Source organism: Bubalus bubalis, chromosome 22, assembly GCF_019923935.1.
Source record: "Bubalus bubalis isolate 160015118507 breed Murrah chromosome 22, NDDB_SH_1, whole genome shotgun sequence".
Taxonomy (NCBI): Eukaryota; Metazoa; Chordata; class Mammalia; order Artiodactyla; family Bovidae; genus Bubalus; species Bubalus bubalis.
Window position 1 is genome coordinate 24,238,026 of NC_059178.1, and position 16,172 is coordinate 24,254,197.

Genomic DNA, 16,172 nt, shown 5'->3' on the forward strand with positions numbered 1-16,172 from the left:
AGTGAAAAGTCCACACAGTCGAAGCTCCCTCTGCTTCGACCACCTTTGTTGGGACTCCTGAGCGTCTCTTGTGGGTCAAGGAGCTGATACTTACCTGTAGTTTTTGACCCAAACTAACTCCTAGAGAATGAACAGAGCATATACAGCTTATGACTAAAGAGAGCCTGCCTATCAACCTGTGGTGCGGGGCCCTGTCTGCCCCTGGACCACTGCCCCAGAAGCCATCATTCAAGTTCCCACCTGTTCTGATGCTTGGTTCTGAGTGCCCACCTGGCTAAGCTGGGGACCCAGTTATTTAGTCAAATACTAATTAAGGTGTCACTGGGAAGGAAGTATGTGAATTAATACCTACAATCAGTTGACTAAGGACAGAGGCTTACCCCTGAAAGTGCAGGTGGGCCTTGTCTAATCAGGTGAAAGGCCCAAGAGAGAAATTCTTCTTCAGGAGCAGAAGGAACTCTGCCTGCAGACAGCAGTGTCAGCTCTGGCATGAGTGTCCAGCCTGCCCGTCATGTGTAGGCTATCCACAAGGCCATGTGCCAGTTCGTTCAAAGAAATCTCGAGTGATTCTGTTCTGCTCTGAGAAAGTTGACTGATCCATCATCCCTTACACACAGGTCTTTTGAGAGCCCCCAAGTGCACTGACCATCCCACCCCAAAGCCCTCCCACCCTCAGGCTAAAGGATCCTTGGAACTATCCCACAGTCTATCAGGGTTCAACTCTATCATGAATTAAATAAGCCGTAGGGATTGGCCCCCCATGGGAACTTAACCATCACTTACCACATGATTTCCATACGAAAATACCTTCTGAATTCCAAAGGACAAGTTTTTACTTAATAGACATTATCTCTATAAGTTCATATCATCTTTATTCTTACTGTAAATCCCTGAGTACATGTTTCTGTCCTCATATTTGAGAATTGTTGTGATTGTTCAGTCACTAAGTCATGTCTGACGCTTTTCAGGGAGCACACCAGGCTTCCCTGACCTTCACTGTCTCCTAGAGTTTGCTCAAATCCATGTCCATTGAGTCAGTGATGCTATCTAACCATCTCATCCTCTGCCACCCTCTTCTTTTGCTTGAATCATGAACCTAACATTCCAGTTTCCTATGCAATATTGTTATTTACAGCATCAGACTTTCACCACCAGACACATCCACAACTGAGCATCATTTCTGCTTTGGCCCAACAGCTTCATTCTTTCTGAAGCTATCTGTAATTGCCCTCTGCTGTTCCCCAGTAGCGTACTGGACACCTTCTGCCCTGGGGGGCCCATCTTCCAGTGTCCTATCTTTGTGCCTTTTCATACTATTTATGGGGTTCTCACAGCAAGAATACCAGAGTGGTTTGCACTCCCTCCTCCCATGGACCACGTTTCGTCAGAACTCTTCTCCATGACCTGTCCGTCTTGGGTAGCCCCGCATGGCATGGCTTATAGCTTCATTAAGTTACACAAGCCCCTTTGCCACAGCAAAACTGTGATCCACGAAGGATGTGTTTGAGAATACTGGGGTTAAAAGAGACTAAGGTCGCTGGACCAAAATCACACTTGCTAAGTAGTATAGTCGGATTTGAGCCCAGGTTTACCTGATTCCAGACTCCGTACTTTGTTCATTGCACTATGATTCTTCCCTATAAATGAAAAACTGTATGGTGGCAAAATGTTCTGTTTTCTTCTGTGCCACGTTTGTAGGTGTGCTGGGTGGAGAAGCATTTAGACATTACCTAACATTTATTCAGAGCTTACTATGTGCCAGTAGCTTATTTTAAAGATGCCTTTGGGAATTACCTGATTGTCTAGTGGTTAGGACTCTGCGCTTTCACTGCAAGGGGCATGGGTTCAATTCCTGGTCAGGCAACTAAGATCACAAAAGGTATGCAGCATGGCCAAAATAATTGTTTTAATCTTAAACATACAGATAGATCCTAGAGAAGGGATAGGCTACCCACTCCAGTATTCTTGCCTGGAGAATCCCAATGGACAGAGGTGCCTGGGTCTACAGTCCATGGCGTTGCAAAGAGTCAGACACAACTGAGTGACTAAGCACAACACAGCCTATAGATACATAGATAGATAGATTCCTTTAATGAAACATTTAGGTTGAATTATATATCATTTCTATATTTGGACACTTCAAGATTCTAAAACGTCATTCCTAATTATTTTTTGCCCCAGCCAATATATTTTGGTCATAGATATTTAATGAGTTTTTCTCTCTTGTTCTTAAATGACAGAGATCTCACACTGACATCAAGTACTGTATCAATTAGAACTAAAAGACAGGACTGTTGTAAGGCGAATGAAAGTGTTTTAATTTATTTATTTTAGTTTTTAAAAATGTTTGAATCCCACAGCCTCTGGTCCTCAGAGGTTGATATAGAATAACATACAAATACCTTTTCGTCTTGTTAATGGTTTCCTTCACCATGCAAAACTTTGAAGTTTGACTGGGTCCCATTTGCTTATTTTCGGTTTTGTTTTCCTTTCTTGAGGAAACAGATCCAAAATAATTATTGCTAAGACAGTGTCAGAGCGTACTTCCTGGGTTTTCTTCTAGGAGTTGTGTGTGTTACATTTCAAGGTGCAAACTACTAGGTATAAAATACCTACGTGTACACGGGTGTAACATACAGCTTAGGGAATATAGCCAATATTTCATAACTTTACATGAAGTACAATCTATAAAACTATGGAACCACTATTTGTACATCTGAAACTAATATAACAAGTATTATATCAAATTTATATCAACTATATATATCAATTATATATCAAATATATATATATATCAAGTATATATCAAATTTTTTAAAAAGAACATGCAAATCATTCAAGCATCAGGCTGCCTACTCTTACTCTGCACATATGGTACCAACTCAGCTGATGGCCTGACCTTCTAATTAGGCATCTCCAACCCTGGTCATTGTGTCCTCTGACTCTCAGCTATAGGGGCTAATCAGAAAGACACTTCTGTTTGTCCTTATTTCTAAAGTTAGAGAGCCACTGAAAAATGTTCTACAAAAACACAATCAGTAAATGGAAAGGTAACTAAGAGTCAGAGTGCTTGATTCAAGGAGTCTTACTTCAGGGTCTCATAGCTATCTATCCAACAAGCAAGCACATTTTAAGCATTTACTTTATAGAAGGTGCTTTGGGAGAAATGAAGATGGATCACAGTGTCTCTGATGAATAATGAGCATGGTGGGCTGTATACTGGATGGTCTGAAAAAGCAGTGTTTTTCAAACCAGCAGCCACAACCAGTTAGTGATTGGTGAAATCAATTCAGTGGGTCACAAATAACATTATTTTTAATTAAATAGAATACAATAGAAGAAAGTAGGAAAGGAGAGGGAGTACGTGGCACGCAGAGAGGTTAAGCAGTTCTTTCTTTCAGTGGTGTATGTGTTTGCACTGGTTTCCAAAGAAAGATGTACTTCTTACTTTGAAACATAGTCAAAAACTGTTTAAAAGCTCCTGCTTTAGAGAGAGAGAAAAGAAAACAAAAGCCTTGGGCTCAAGAAGCTTGCAGCTTGCTGGGAAGATAAAGCTAATTAATGAACACAGAACTCTTTAGATAAAGGAGCTCATGACTCAGGGCTAAAATCAATCTTGCTGATTTCGCATCCCCCATGGGATTGTTAGTGTGTTAGTGTTAGTTGCTCAGTCGTGTCTGACTCTTTGTAGCCCCATGGACTGTAGCCTGCTATGCTCCTCCATCCATCAGATTTTCCAGGCAAGAATACTGGGGTGGGTTGCCATTTCCTTCTCCAGCGGATCTTCCCATCAGGGATCAAACCCAGATCTCCCCCACTGCAGGCAGATTCTTTACCATCTGAGCCACCCATGGGATTATGACCAGGGGAAAAATCACCATGACTGTTCATTACTCCTACATCCTCCTCGAACTCTGGACTCTCAGATTCCTGGACCACACACCTCGGGGACCCGTCTCAGATGTCCTGCTTGTTCCTCTCTGGTTCCTGAGGTTTCATCAGTGCCACATCAGTGGCATCAGTTTCATCAGTGGTCACTGTGGCCTGCAAAGCCCACATGGACTGCACCCCTCTCCTGCCTGTGGGTCATCACGCACAGCTGTGCTCACCTTCTGTCTCCTATCCCTCCACTCCACCCACCTGGCCTCCCCTCAGGACCTTCACGCTTCTTTCATTCTCAAGCACTCGTCCTGCAGACCTCAGGGCTAATCTCCCAATCCTACCTGATCTTTACCCTGAGGTCCACCTTCTCGGTGAGACCTTCCATGACCATGCACACTCTTCAATACTGCATATCCTGCCAGGCTCCCTCCTCCACAGGCACCCCCTGGTCCCCTCCCCAGCTTCCTGTTTCTCCATAGCACACTCCATCTAACTTACATTTTATCTTATCAATGTCCATTTTCCTCGTTCCCCACGAAGGCAGATTATTTTTCTGTTTATACATTGCCATGACCCGAGTGGATAAACAGCACCTATTTCACAGTAATGTGCACTGAAGAATAAATATGCATTCAATAAGTGAATGAATACTTTCACAGCATTTTGAAAAAAAGTCACAGAAGAAATGGTACTTTTACCTCCAGCTTAACCACTAAGCAAAGGAAAAGAGCACCATCATAAAGTTTGCTTTAAGAAACCTTACCTCAAACCCTGCAATGAGTACTCCAGGTGGAACATGCCCTTTCAGTGGACCTTGAGCTAGTTTGGAAATCCAGGTTGAGGTAGCTGTTGGATGGATATATCCACCACTCTTATCTGTGCACAGGCCTTAGCAACAAGTCCTTTTAGTTCTAGATATCTTGCTGCCTGGAGGACATGGGTTGAAGTACAGGCTTAAAGAGCAGATCCTCAGGAGACCATTTTCCCATCCAATGATGATGGAAGTGGAATACTTTGTATTATACGTGTGCAAAGGACACTTAGAATATTCTATTCTTTCTAGATTCACGTAATTTGAAAGATGATGGTATCGTTATATTAGAGTGAACGGTATTCAGAAGGGAAACATTCTATTTTGGCCCATTTGAATGCATTACACTTTGAGGTGTTGTAACTGTAACTTGTAATAAAAAGTCCAAACAGCACCAAGACAGAGTAGTAAACAGAAAATAGCAGTAAAAAGCAGAAAATGTCTACTTGGGTCTCTTCTTAGATCTACTGAGTTTTTAAAAAAATAGATGTCAAATAGCTAAGTGAATTATTCACAAGTGTAATAATTTATAGCCTCATGTGAGAAACTTACTGTCCCCAAATTTATGCTAAAGAAAAGTATTTGCTGAAATTCAATTCAAAACTCATAATTTTGAAGTAAAGTATTAATACTGGAAATGATAGACTTCATATTTCATAGACTGTAAATGGGCTCTAACATTTGTTCCCAAGATTATCAGACTTTAAGTTCTAAGGGTGTGAGAGTTCTAAGGGCGTGGATGTGAGAGTTGGACTATAAAGAAAGCTGAGCACCGAAAAATTGATGCTTTTGAACTGTGGTGTTGGAGAAGACTCTTGAGAGTCCCTTGGACTGCAAGGAGATCCAACCAGTCCATCCTAAAGGAGATCAGTCCTGAATATTCATTGCAAGGACTGATGCTGAAGCTGAAACTCCAATACTTTGACCACCTGATGTGAAGAACTGACTCATTTGAAAAGACCCTGATGCTGGGAAAGATTGAAGGCAGGAGGAGAAGGGGACAACAGAGGATGAGATGGTTGGATGGCATCACTGACTCGATGGACATGAGTTTGAGTAAACTCTGGGATTTGGTGATGGACAGGGAGGCCTGGTGTGCTGCAGTCCATGGGGTCACAAAGAGTGGGACACGACTGAGCAACTGAACTGAACTGAAGTTCTAAGGGAAAAGATCCATGCTCATAGCATTTGACAAGGACTGGGTTCTCCATGGGCTTCCCAGGTGGCGCTAGTGGTAAAGAACCTGCCTGCCAGTGCAGGAGACTTAAGAGACGGGTTCAATCCTTAGGTTGAGAGGATCCCTTGGAGGAGGCCATGGAAACCCACTCCAGTATTCTTGCCTGGAGAATCCCCATGGACAGAGGAGCCTGACAAGCTACAGTCCATTGGGTCGCATAAGTCAGACATGACTGAAGTGACTTAGAAAGCATGCATGGGGTCTCCATACATGCTGGGAAATTTATAAAATTTTAGCCAACACTAAAGTTCAGTTTTGATGGATGGTTTTTCTACACCTGGGCTTCTATTAACCCCAGGAGGAAGATTACTAACCTTCTACCCATATCTCTGCTTCTGAACAACAGACACAGAATTCTGGTTTACCTCAGAGGATTCAATTTATGGAACTATGTAGCACAGACACCTACACACTAGCGACTGCAAAAATAATGGAAAAAGATGATGGCCCAACTAGCCATGCCAACCAATAGACATGCCTCCAGTATGTCAGAAAGACACGTTAGCAATGAATAGTTGCTTCAAAAACTAAGACAGGGCTCTAAATTAGCTTATCTTCTATACAGTCAGTGAAACTAAATATAACATATTTATTATAGACCTAAACCCTCTGTTGTTTTTATCTTGCTATCTATTAAAATGTCTGTGTTCTTGCTCATATTTCACTAAAACTTGCAGCCAGCTATTACTGCTGAGTGACGGGCGTTCTGTGAACATTACTTTTGAAAGTCTTTTGGTTCTTTCAAGCAACTGTCACCATCTGTCATGGGTTTCAAAATGTTATAGCACTGGGGACTTCTCTGGTGGTCCAGTGGTTAAGCCTCCACACTTCCACTGCAGGGGACATGGGTTTAATCCCTAGACAAGGAACTAAGATTCTGCACGTGCTAAGTCGCTTTATTTATGTCCGACTCTTTGCAATCCTATGGACTGCAGCCTCCCAGGCTCCTCCATCCATGGCTAGAATACTGGAGTGGGTTGCCATGCCCTCCTCCAGGGGATCGTCCTGACCCAGGGATTGAACTTGAATCTCTGATGTCTCCTGTATTGGCAGGCAAGTTCTTTACCTCTGAATGCCACTTAGCAAAAAAAGAAAAAAAAAAGTTATAGCATTGTATCCCCTAGCAACTTAATGCTTGAGTTTTATGTTTAATGGAAAATTACTAAGTTTTGAAACTTGCAGTCAGCAGAATGATATGATGAAAAGAGCATAGAAATTTGAGTGAGACAAATGTGGCTTTCAATTCTATGATTTACTAGCTGTAAAATTTAGAGTACATTATTTAATAGCAATAAGTCTCAATTTTATCATCTTTTCAATGTAATGAATAACAACACTGGAGTTTTGTATAATATTACATGAGAGAAAGTTTGTGTAGCAGGGATTATAAAATGGCTACCAGCAGGTCCTAAGGCTCATTGCTCCCCTACAGATGCACTGAAGGAGAGGAAACATCTTTGTCCCAGGTCCCAAGCCAAGGTCCAGAGGTGCTTGCTGATTGAACAGGCTGAGGCCACACACTCAGCCCTGAGACAAGCCGTAGCGCTGGAGGACATGATAAGCCAGCTCTTCTGCTACTCCTGAAACACGCGGACACATGGAGGGAGCAAGGTTTCCCCCAGGCAAAACCATGGGGATGTGACGACAAAAATCAGAAGTAGCAAACCCGGGGTAGCAAAACCCACAGATGTTCACTACAATCAAAATACAGGGTGGGCAATGAATAAAAATTCATTGTCCTCCCCTGTCCTCATATCATACCAGTATATACTGTATCGTAGTCACTTTCTTGCCGTGGTATCACAAGGGTCTTCCCAGATCATACCTGCTTTGACATCAACATCTCCTTGGTAATATTTTCTACCAGCTCCCGAAGAGCTGTGGCTCCTTCCCCTCCTTTGAGGGCTCACAGACCTTGTCCCTCTGTATTTCTCCTGCAGACCCATTTCCCAGTGGCATGTACTTTGCACAGATCCATTCAACTCCAAAGAACAGTTTTACCACCAAGAAGAGGATTGATATGAACTATTGAATACAAGCCCAGTAGGCAACACAGAGGCACTAAAATGTAATACTCAACCCAGTTTGATTTGTTTTAAAGCTACTTTTACTCTTTTCTTTCATCCATCCCCAGATTTGTCGGATCCACTTAAAACTTGTCAACCCCTTTGAGACCAGACTGTGTTTTCTAAAATGTTTTTGGAGTATCTCCCTGGCACCTGCTCTGGTGCATGGTACCCTGTAGATACCTGTAAATGTTCACAGGTGAGACCAGCTCTGTAGGGTAATAGTGGGTGAATTACCATCGAAAAGCACTATTACAAAGTTCTATTCAAGGGCATCTGTGTTGTTGTATGGCAGAAAGCAACACAACACTGTTAAAAATTTTTTTTAATTTTAAAAAGTAACTATAAAAAATGTTATTTGGAAAAAGACGTGGCAAAGGGTATTAACCCTATATGTGGAGTTCTAAAAAGAAATGATACAAATGAATTTACTTGCAAAACAGAAAAGAGACTCACCACCTTAGAGAATGAACTTATGGTCACTGCAAGGAAAGGATGAGTGGAAGAGAGAGTTGGGGAGTTTGGGATGGACATGTACACACTGCTGTATTTTAAATGGATAACCAACAGCACAGGGAACTAGTACTAATGTACAGCACAGGGAACTCTGCTCAATGGTAGTGGCAGCCTGTATGGGATAAGGAGTTTGGGGGAGAATGGATACATGTGTGTGTATGGCTGAGTCCCTTTGCTGTCCACCTGAAACTCTCACAACACCGTTAATGGGCTATTCCCCAATACAAAATAAAAAGTTTAAAAAAAAAGAATTTTACCCAGGGGAAAAAAAGAGGTAGGTATTTACTTCTGTCCTTAAAAGGTAATTTTTTAGGCAATCTGGAAGCAAATTAAGTTTTACACCAGCTTCGGGCTGCAAGGGGAGTTGGAAAGGGCGGTTGCCAGGGAAATCTGCTTGCAAAACACCAATCAGGCCTTGGGATCTACACATTGTGTAATTGTAATTTTCCTATTCTTGCTCTTTTTTTTTTTCCTGCTTTTGCTCTGAGAAGAGCAAGCTAAAAAGGCTACAGGGACATTTATGCCAAGTCGCATTTGTCAAGTTGAAAGCTGTGTGGAGCAGAAAGGCAGTTCTCCCAGCTGCAAAGAAGATGCAAAGGAGCAGAGTGAGTAGGGAATCTGAGAGCTCACTAAAAGTGCTTAGAAGGCCAGTGCATCCCAGCCATTTCCGTACAGAGTACAGAGCAAGGCTGGACCCTGAAACCCAGGGCGAAGTCTTCTTACAAATGCTGAAAAGCTACTGGAGTGCTTGGAGGCCCCCATAGCACCGTCCTGCAGGTGTTCTGATTCCCCGAAATATGGCCATCCTGCAGGTGTTCTGGTTCCCCGAAAAAATCGATAACAATCATTGGTAAGGGCACCACAAAATGGTGAAGAAGCAACGCTGCTTTATCTCATAATTATGTTCCACGCTATTATTTTATTATCATTTTAAAACTTTTATCTGTGCTAGCCAGTTAGGGATTAGATAATATGTATGCTTATTTTTTTAAGACTTTTTTTCTTGATGTAAACCATTTTTTGAAGTCTTAATTGAATTTTTTTACCATTGAATTTTTTAGCTTCTATCTTTTGGCCACAAGGCATGTGGGAGCTTAGCTCCCAGTGCAGGGATCAAACCTGCCCCCCTGCACTGAAAGGTGAAGTCCCAACCACTGGACCACCAGGGAAGTCCCTGATGCTTATTTTAATAGTGACTTTTTTTTTTTTTTTTGTACATTTTTGGAAAAGCACAGAGTGTGGGAGCACGAACTCCATTTTTTTAAGTTTATTTGTTCACGCACTCAATCAACATGCCTTCCTCAGAGGCGGGATGATACACTCAAAGCTTTGGCATCAGAGAGATGCAGATTCCTATTTTGATGATGACCTTAGGCAGGTCAGTCCAGCTTTTTGAGTCTCAGTTTTGCAGCAGTAAAGTGGAAATGGGAGCGTCTGTTTCATAGGACAGCTAGAGGGATTAAAATGGAGTCACAAGGTATCACCTCCAGCCCTTAGAGATTATGCTAGAATGCAAGATTATTCCATAAATATCAGGTCCTCAGCTCTCCTTTCCTAAGTACAGGCTCTTCTCATGTTTACCTTTCCTCATCAGGCTCAGGAAAGGTCAAACAGGTTGACCCCCCTCAGCTGTAGCCACATGCCCTTATTTGACTCTTTACTTTAATTGAAATGCGCAATTGTTGAAGAAATCAACAACCACTAAAGGGTAGCCTTGCGAAGATAAGCCTATTATTGACACCCACCATTTTAATCACAGCTCTTTCTTGCTATATCGTCTTTATTTCTACCTAATGAACCAATGACAGAGTTACCTATTCCAGTTTCTTTGGTCCCTAATGAAATAGAAACTTGCTTTAAATTCACCTCTGTCTTAGGTTTATGCGTTTTCCTCCCCATTCTCTACAGTCCAGAACTGCTCACAGAATGGCCCCAGCTTCCCCTGGTATATTTCAGGATACATGCTCTATTTCAGCTGTCCCGGCTTTCTAAGTGTCTGCATTCCTTTTGTGGCTCTCAGATTTCCCCAAATCTCACGCATTTCCATCACCCCAAACCGCACCATCCAACTTCCCATCCTGAGATAATCCACTCTCGAGGAGTCACTCGCACATGGCTTCATCTCCCAGCCATCGTCTTCCAGCCCATCGCTGGCACAGAATGTCTGACTCTGTCTACATTGAGTTAGACTCTATGACAGCAGCTCAGCCAAACCCCATGCACATTGGAAGGGCCTATTAAAGTAAGCCTTTCCATGTCTACAATAGTATTTCTTATAGCTTTAATTTCAAGGCATGTAATTCTTTATGATTTTTTTTCCTCCAGAGAGAGTTTAAAACTCTCAGAAGTTGTTGTCTTATCTGAAATGTGTTCTTCAGATGATCATAAAGTGACAATTGGGGGCTTTCCAGGTGGCTCAGTGGTAAAGAATCGCAGGAGATGTGGGTTCGATCCCTGGGTCAGGAAGATCCCCTAGAGGAGAAAATGGCAACCCCTTCCAGTATTCTTGCCTGGAAAATCCCACGGACAGAGGAGCCTGGTGGGCTACAGTCCATGGGGTCACAGAGAGTCAGACACGACTGAAACACACAGGCGCACAGAATGACTACTGTTCCTCCCAAAGCAGCCAAGATCTAAATATAGAGGGGAAAAAAAAAATCTCTGGACTGTGTACAGCAGACCGCTCATTGGGCACGGTGTCTCTCTGAACAAACTACAACCCCTCTGGAGTTCAGTTTCTTTATTTCATAAGCTGAGATTATAATACTTACTCTCCTTATCCTTCAAGGCAGTTATAATGGTCATGAGACTGTGTAAACTTATGTTTTTTTGCAAAAGCATGACATAAATGAATGCTAATTGTTATTAATCTGATCTCTATGAAATATGAATATTACATCCTATCATCACTATCCCAGAATACACCCATTCTTATTCTTATTTTGTACATATTCTTTAAAGGGCTGTTGGATTGCTTTCTGAGCTCCATATTTTTTCACATTTTAGCATCTTTGATATTGGAATGTATCATATAATCTATAGAGTGTCAGTTTAATTGGTGGTATTTCTTTCTTTCTTAGTGATACAAAAAATATTGAGGAGCTTGCACTGGTATCTTGGATTCAGTATGGGCATTTGGAGCTTAGGGGAAAGTGGAGGAAGGGTAAAAGTGGAAGTACCTTGTCTATTCAGAATGGAGATTCTATTAACCAAGGGGGGATGAGATAACCACTACCCCCCAAAAAAAAAATCAGCCAAGAGTTTGAGACATTCAGAAAGAAGAAATTACCTTGAATGATACCACTTTGTGGGAGGAGATTTTTTAAGGACCTCCAGGTTATTATACGTCAGCTCACAGGTCTCCTGGAAGTAGTATGATACTATTTCAACTGAGTTTTGGGAAGCCTAAAAAAAAATTGGCAGTGTCACAGGAATGGTCCACTTCCAAAGATCTTAGAAGAGAGATAAATACGTTTTTGAGATGGTAGGCCAATTTAGGAGAGATAATTTTTACTATAGGACATATATATATAATACAATAATATGTTTTATAGTTTTCATATATATGAGATTTTAAAAATAATTTTCTCTTGTTGCATTACGAAGGCCCATCATTCAGTGCCCATGACACTATTTCAACTTAGAAAGCATCTTTATTCTGTACTTAGAGGATGACAGCAGCTAGGTATGGTCATTCCTTGTCAGATATAGGTCTTTTGTCCTACTGAACCATGACATATGGTTTAAGGTATAGTCTGGCTGTCTCTAAAATAGAAAAATGTGCACTAATCCTCATTTTGTTCTCTCAAAAATAAAGTTCTCCATTGCAGTTTCGTGCTTAAACATTTGCATTTAAAAGCAAATAATCCTCCTTCTCTGTAACCCATAACTATTGTTAAACTCTTAACTTTTATCAGGAGAAGGGCATGGCAACCCACTCCAGAATTCTTGCCTGGAGAATCCCATGGAGGAGGAACCTGGTGGGCTATATATAGTGCATGGGGTCGCAAAGAGTCGGACATGATGGAAGCAACTTAGCATGCATGCATGCACCACTTATTGCAATTTCTTTTAACATTTGCTGGATCTAACTGCCCCGCCAAGCTCGTGCAGGCAATCAGGACGTCTGGCTTGCCTGTCATCAACACGTGTCCAGGCCACTCCTCTGTCTGCTCCAGTTTCCCTTTGCTATTAATACAAAGACTTCCATTTTGTAAACCACAAGGACCAGTAATGGGAAGACCTTCTCAGACAGCTGCGAAGTTAATTTTTTTTCCGTGGATATACCTGAAGCTTTTCTCTCTGTGCAAATGACGCGGAAGGACACAGCAGCCTTGACTAGATCACAGCGTAACTGCAGCACCCCATAGCTCATGCTCTGGGCCCCTGGACAAACTAGTGTGTAACCAACCACTGCCTCTCTTTTGCTTCTGAGTTTAAGAGACTCATAATAAAAACAGTGGCTCAACTGTAGCAACTTTACAGGCCCTGATTGTTCAGCAACAGTATTTCTCTTCTCTAAAGTCTTGATGTTCAGATTTCCTTACATTTTTCCTGGAGCTAGTTTCTGTATTAGTTTACATGTATTGTAATAATTGTAAAATTGCAATAACTTACTGTAGGTTTTCTTTCAGTGTATGAATAATGTATTGATTTTTAAAATCCATTCCATGCAGATCACTTCCATAAACTTCTTTAGGTGTTCTCCTTTGAAAAATATGTTTAATTGAAATATATACACATTAAACACTTCCCAGCTGGTTCTCTTAGCAACAACTGTAGTCTGTTTCTAGGATAAGACCAAGTTTCTACTATAAACTAATTTTGGGAAAAAAAACTACCTAAAGTAAAATTTGCCATGTTTTGTTTCATAAGCAATATGAGCTAATGAGGCGTCATTGGTCTCTAACATATTTCAGGGAGCCATGCTTACAAGCTGTGCATCAGTGCTGAGAAACTGCAAGTGTCTGCTGCATCCTCTATGACCCTCAGCTGTACCAACTTAATTTATAAAATGTAATTTCTGAGCCAACAACGAGGTACTGAATATGATCGTATCTCTGCAGTGACTCACCTGCCAATGGAAGGAAAACAAGACTGTTCTCAACATTTATAATTTCCCTAAGAAGCCTCCCTGTTGCCATGGTGATGTTGATGCTTTTTAGCTCAAAAAGCAAGAACTCTACATTGTTACTACCATAATTGATAAATGGCAAATGGATCAGGCATGATGGGTGATGAAGGTGTCATGGGACTATAGTTGTTCAGTTCTGTAGGTACCATGAGATCAGAGACAGAAAGACAGCATCAGATACAGTCTCGGCAAGACTTAGGAGCTGTCGGGCTGGAACGCTTCCCCTTTGTAGCTGAGATTTTGGGCAAGTTACCTAACCTCATTTTCCTCATTTGTAAAATGGGGATAATAATCGTAATACCCTTAGTTATGTGGATCAAATGAGTTAACACTTATAAAGCATTTAGAATAGAGCCTGCACACAGGACGCATGACTTGAGTTTGTTAAAAGAAGCTGCATAACGAAGCTTAACCAAACTTCGCTGGTAGTTTTCAGCATTAGAACCTACAAATCACTGTTTTCAGGTCCAGGAATGGTAGCATCTCTTCAGTCTGATGTTTCTAGATATTGCAAGCTTTCAAAACAGTTAAATGTATGAGTTAAGGAGGAAAGAATAGTGCTTTTTTCCCAGTGGAATGTCTATTCTCAGTTCCTAGAAACTATGACTTAGAAATCTATGTCTACTCTGTACATGTGTGTCATTGCAGACAATTTCATTAACACATTGTAGACACTTCTACTAATTTTAATAACACAAAATTATTAACACAATTTTATTAGATTTAAAATCCATGTTATTAATCATAAATTTTAGATTAAGTAAACTCTGATCTTTGAATTAAACCAAAAATGTTTTGAATTCCAGTGCTGCCATTTCTTAGCTGTGTGTTCTCGGGCAGATTTCTTGAGTCCTCTGAGCTTCTGCTTCCCATTTGAGAAATTAAAAAAAATAGAGTTGTTGTGTTGATGAAATAAGATCCTATAAGCAAACTGCATAGCATACTTAAATGTTAATAATGAAACACGGCATTATTTAATGGATAATCAGTAAATATTGGGTTGGCCAATAAGTTCATTTGTTAAGCTGTTATGGAAAACACCAGATGAACTTTTGGCCAATCCGGCAGTTAGCATGAAAATATTAAATACTTTCTTACCTTCTCATTGCCAACGTAGCCACTTCTAGGAGCCCTTCCTGGATCCTCCTCCTCCATCACCATTATATAACTCCTGTTTCCAGTGTCTCCTTAGCTCATACTCCATTTATGGGACCACATCTGAGGCTTGGTAACGCGTTCACTTGGAACTGTTCCCAAACTTTTGTCTGCTTTGTCTTCTTATCTCCATTATCATCCCGTTGAAGGCAAGAGGCAGCCTCCTTGTTTTCTGGTCTCTTTTAATCAAGCCCTGTGCCCTATTCTGTGCACAGTTCATAGGTTGTTCATTATATCTTAATGGATAAAAAGAGTAGCCATTGTTACATACTTTTTTATTTAACAAATGGAGGAGGAATGACATCCTAGTGTGGATCCACACTGAACTGTGCTGTGTTGTGCTTAGTCACTCAATCATGTCCGACTCTTTGCAACTCCCTGGACTGTAGCCCGCCAGGCTCCTCTGTCCATGGAATTCTCCAGGCAAGAATACTGGAGTGGGTAGCCATTACCTTCCCCAGGGGATCTTCCCAACCCAGAAATCAATCGCAAGTCTCCTGCATTGCAGGTGGATTCTTTTACCCATCTGATCTACCAGGGAAGCCCTAAGAACTAAAAATAAGGTCAGAAACAAGACTTTCTGGCATAGGATGGTGCCCTGATGAACTCAAAGGAAATGATTGCTTTGGGTGGGCCAAAAAGTTCATTCGGTTTTAAGTAAAAATAAAAAGACATATTTTTCATTTTCACCCAGAACTTTATTGAACAACATATTCACTAACTGAAGAAACTCTTCTGGCCAACCCAATAGAAAGACAAATGAGCCATGTACTGAGAACATTATCTTGTGGGTTCCTCACAATTAGGGACTTGGAGCAGGATCCAACAAAGCAAGAGGAAAAGAACAGCTAAGTAGTGGCTAAATCGGGTAAGTAGGGTAACCAGAAAGCCAGAAGGGGAAAAACTCTTTAAGAGGTGGTATGTGTGTGGGTACGTGGGTGTGTGTATATGTGTAGAGGCCAAGAAAAATTAAAATTAAGAAAATGCCACTAGCTTTCATGAGGAGACCATTGGAAACCTTCAAAAAGTGTGTCAAGCAACCTATAGAGGCTAAATCCAAATTAAGAGGATTCAGAAAGAATCAGTGATTGGGAAGTGAACATAGCTGGTGTAGACCAGTGGTTTGGGAGGAAGCAAGATTGGATACAAGATGCTAGAGATGGAAGACGCAGGAAAGATGTCAACAAAACAGAAACATTCTTGAATTTCCAGTGACAACTGAAAACAAATCATTGAAAAGCTCAAATAAAACCACTCTCTAGTGGCATCTGTATATGCCTATTATTTTCAGCATGAGAAAATTGAGAAGTGAATCTGATGGCTCTAATTTTCGCTAGTACACAGGTTCTTTCAAAGATTGAGACATGTATT

General features: G+C 41.2%; 1 protein-coding gene across 9 annotated transcripts in view; it reads left to right on the plus strand.

Moving 5' to 3' along the window:
* Positions 1 to 16,172, plus strand: part of DLGAP1 (DLG associated protein 1) — a 785,192-nt gene that overhangs the window by 540,070 nt on the left and 228,950 nt on the right. The window lies entirely within an intron of this gene.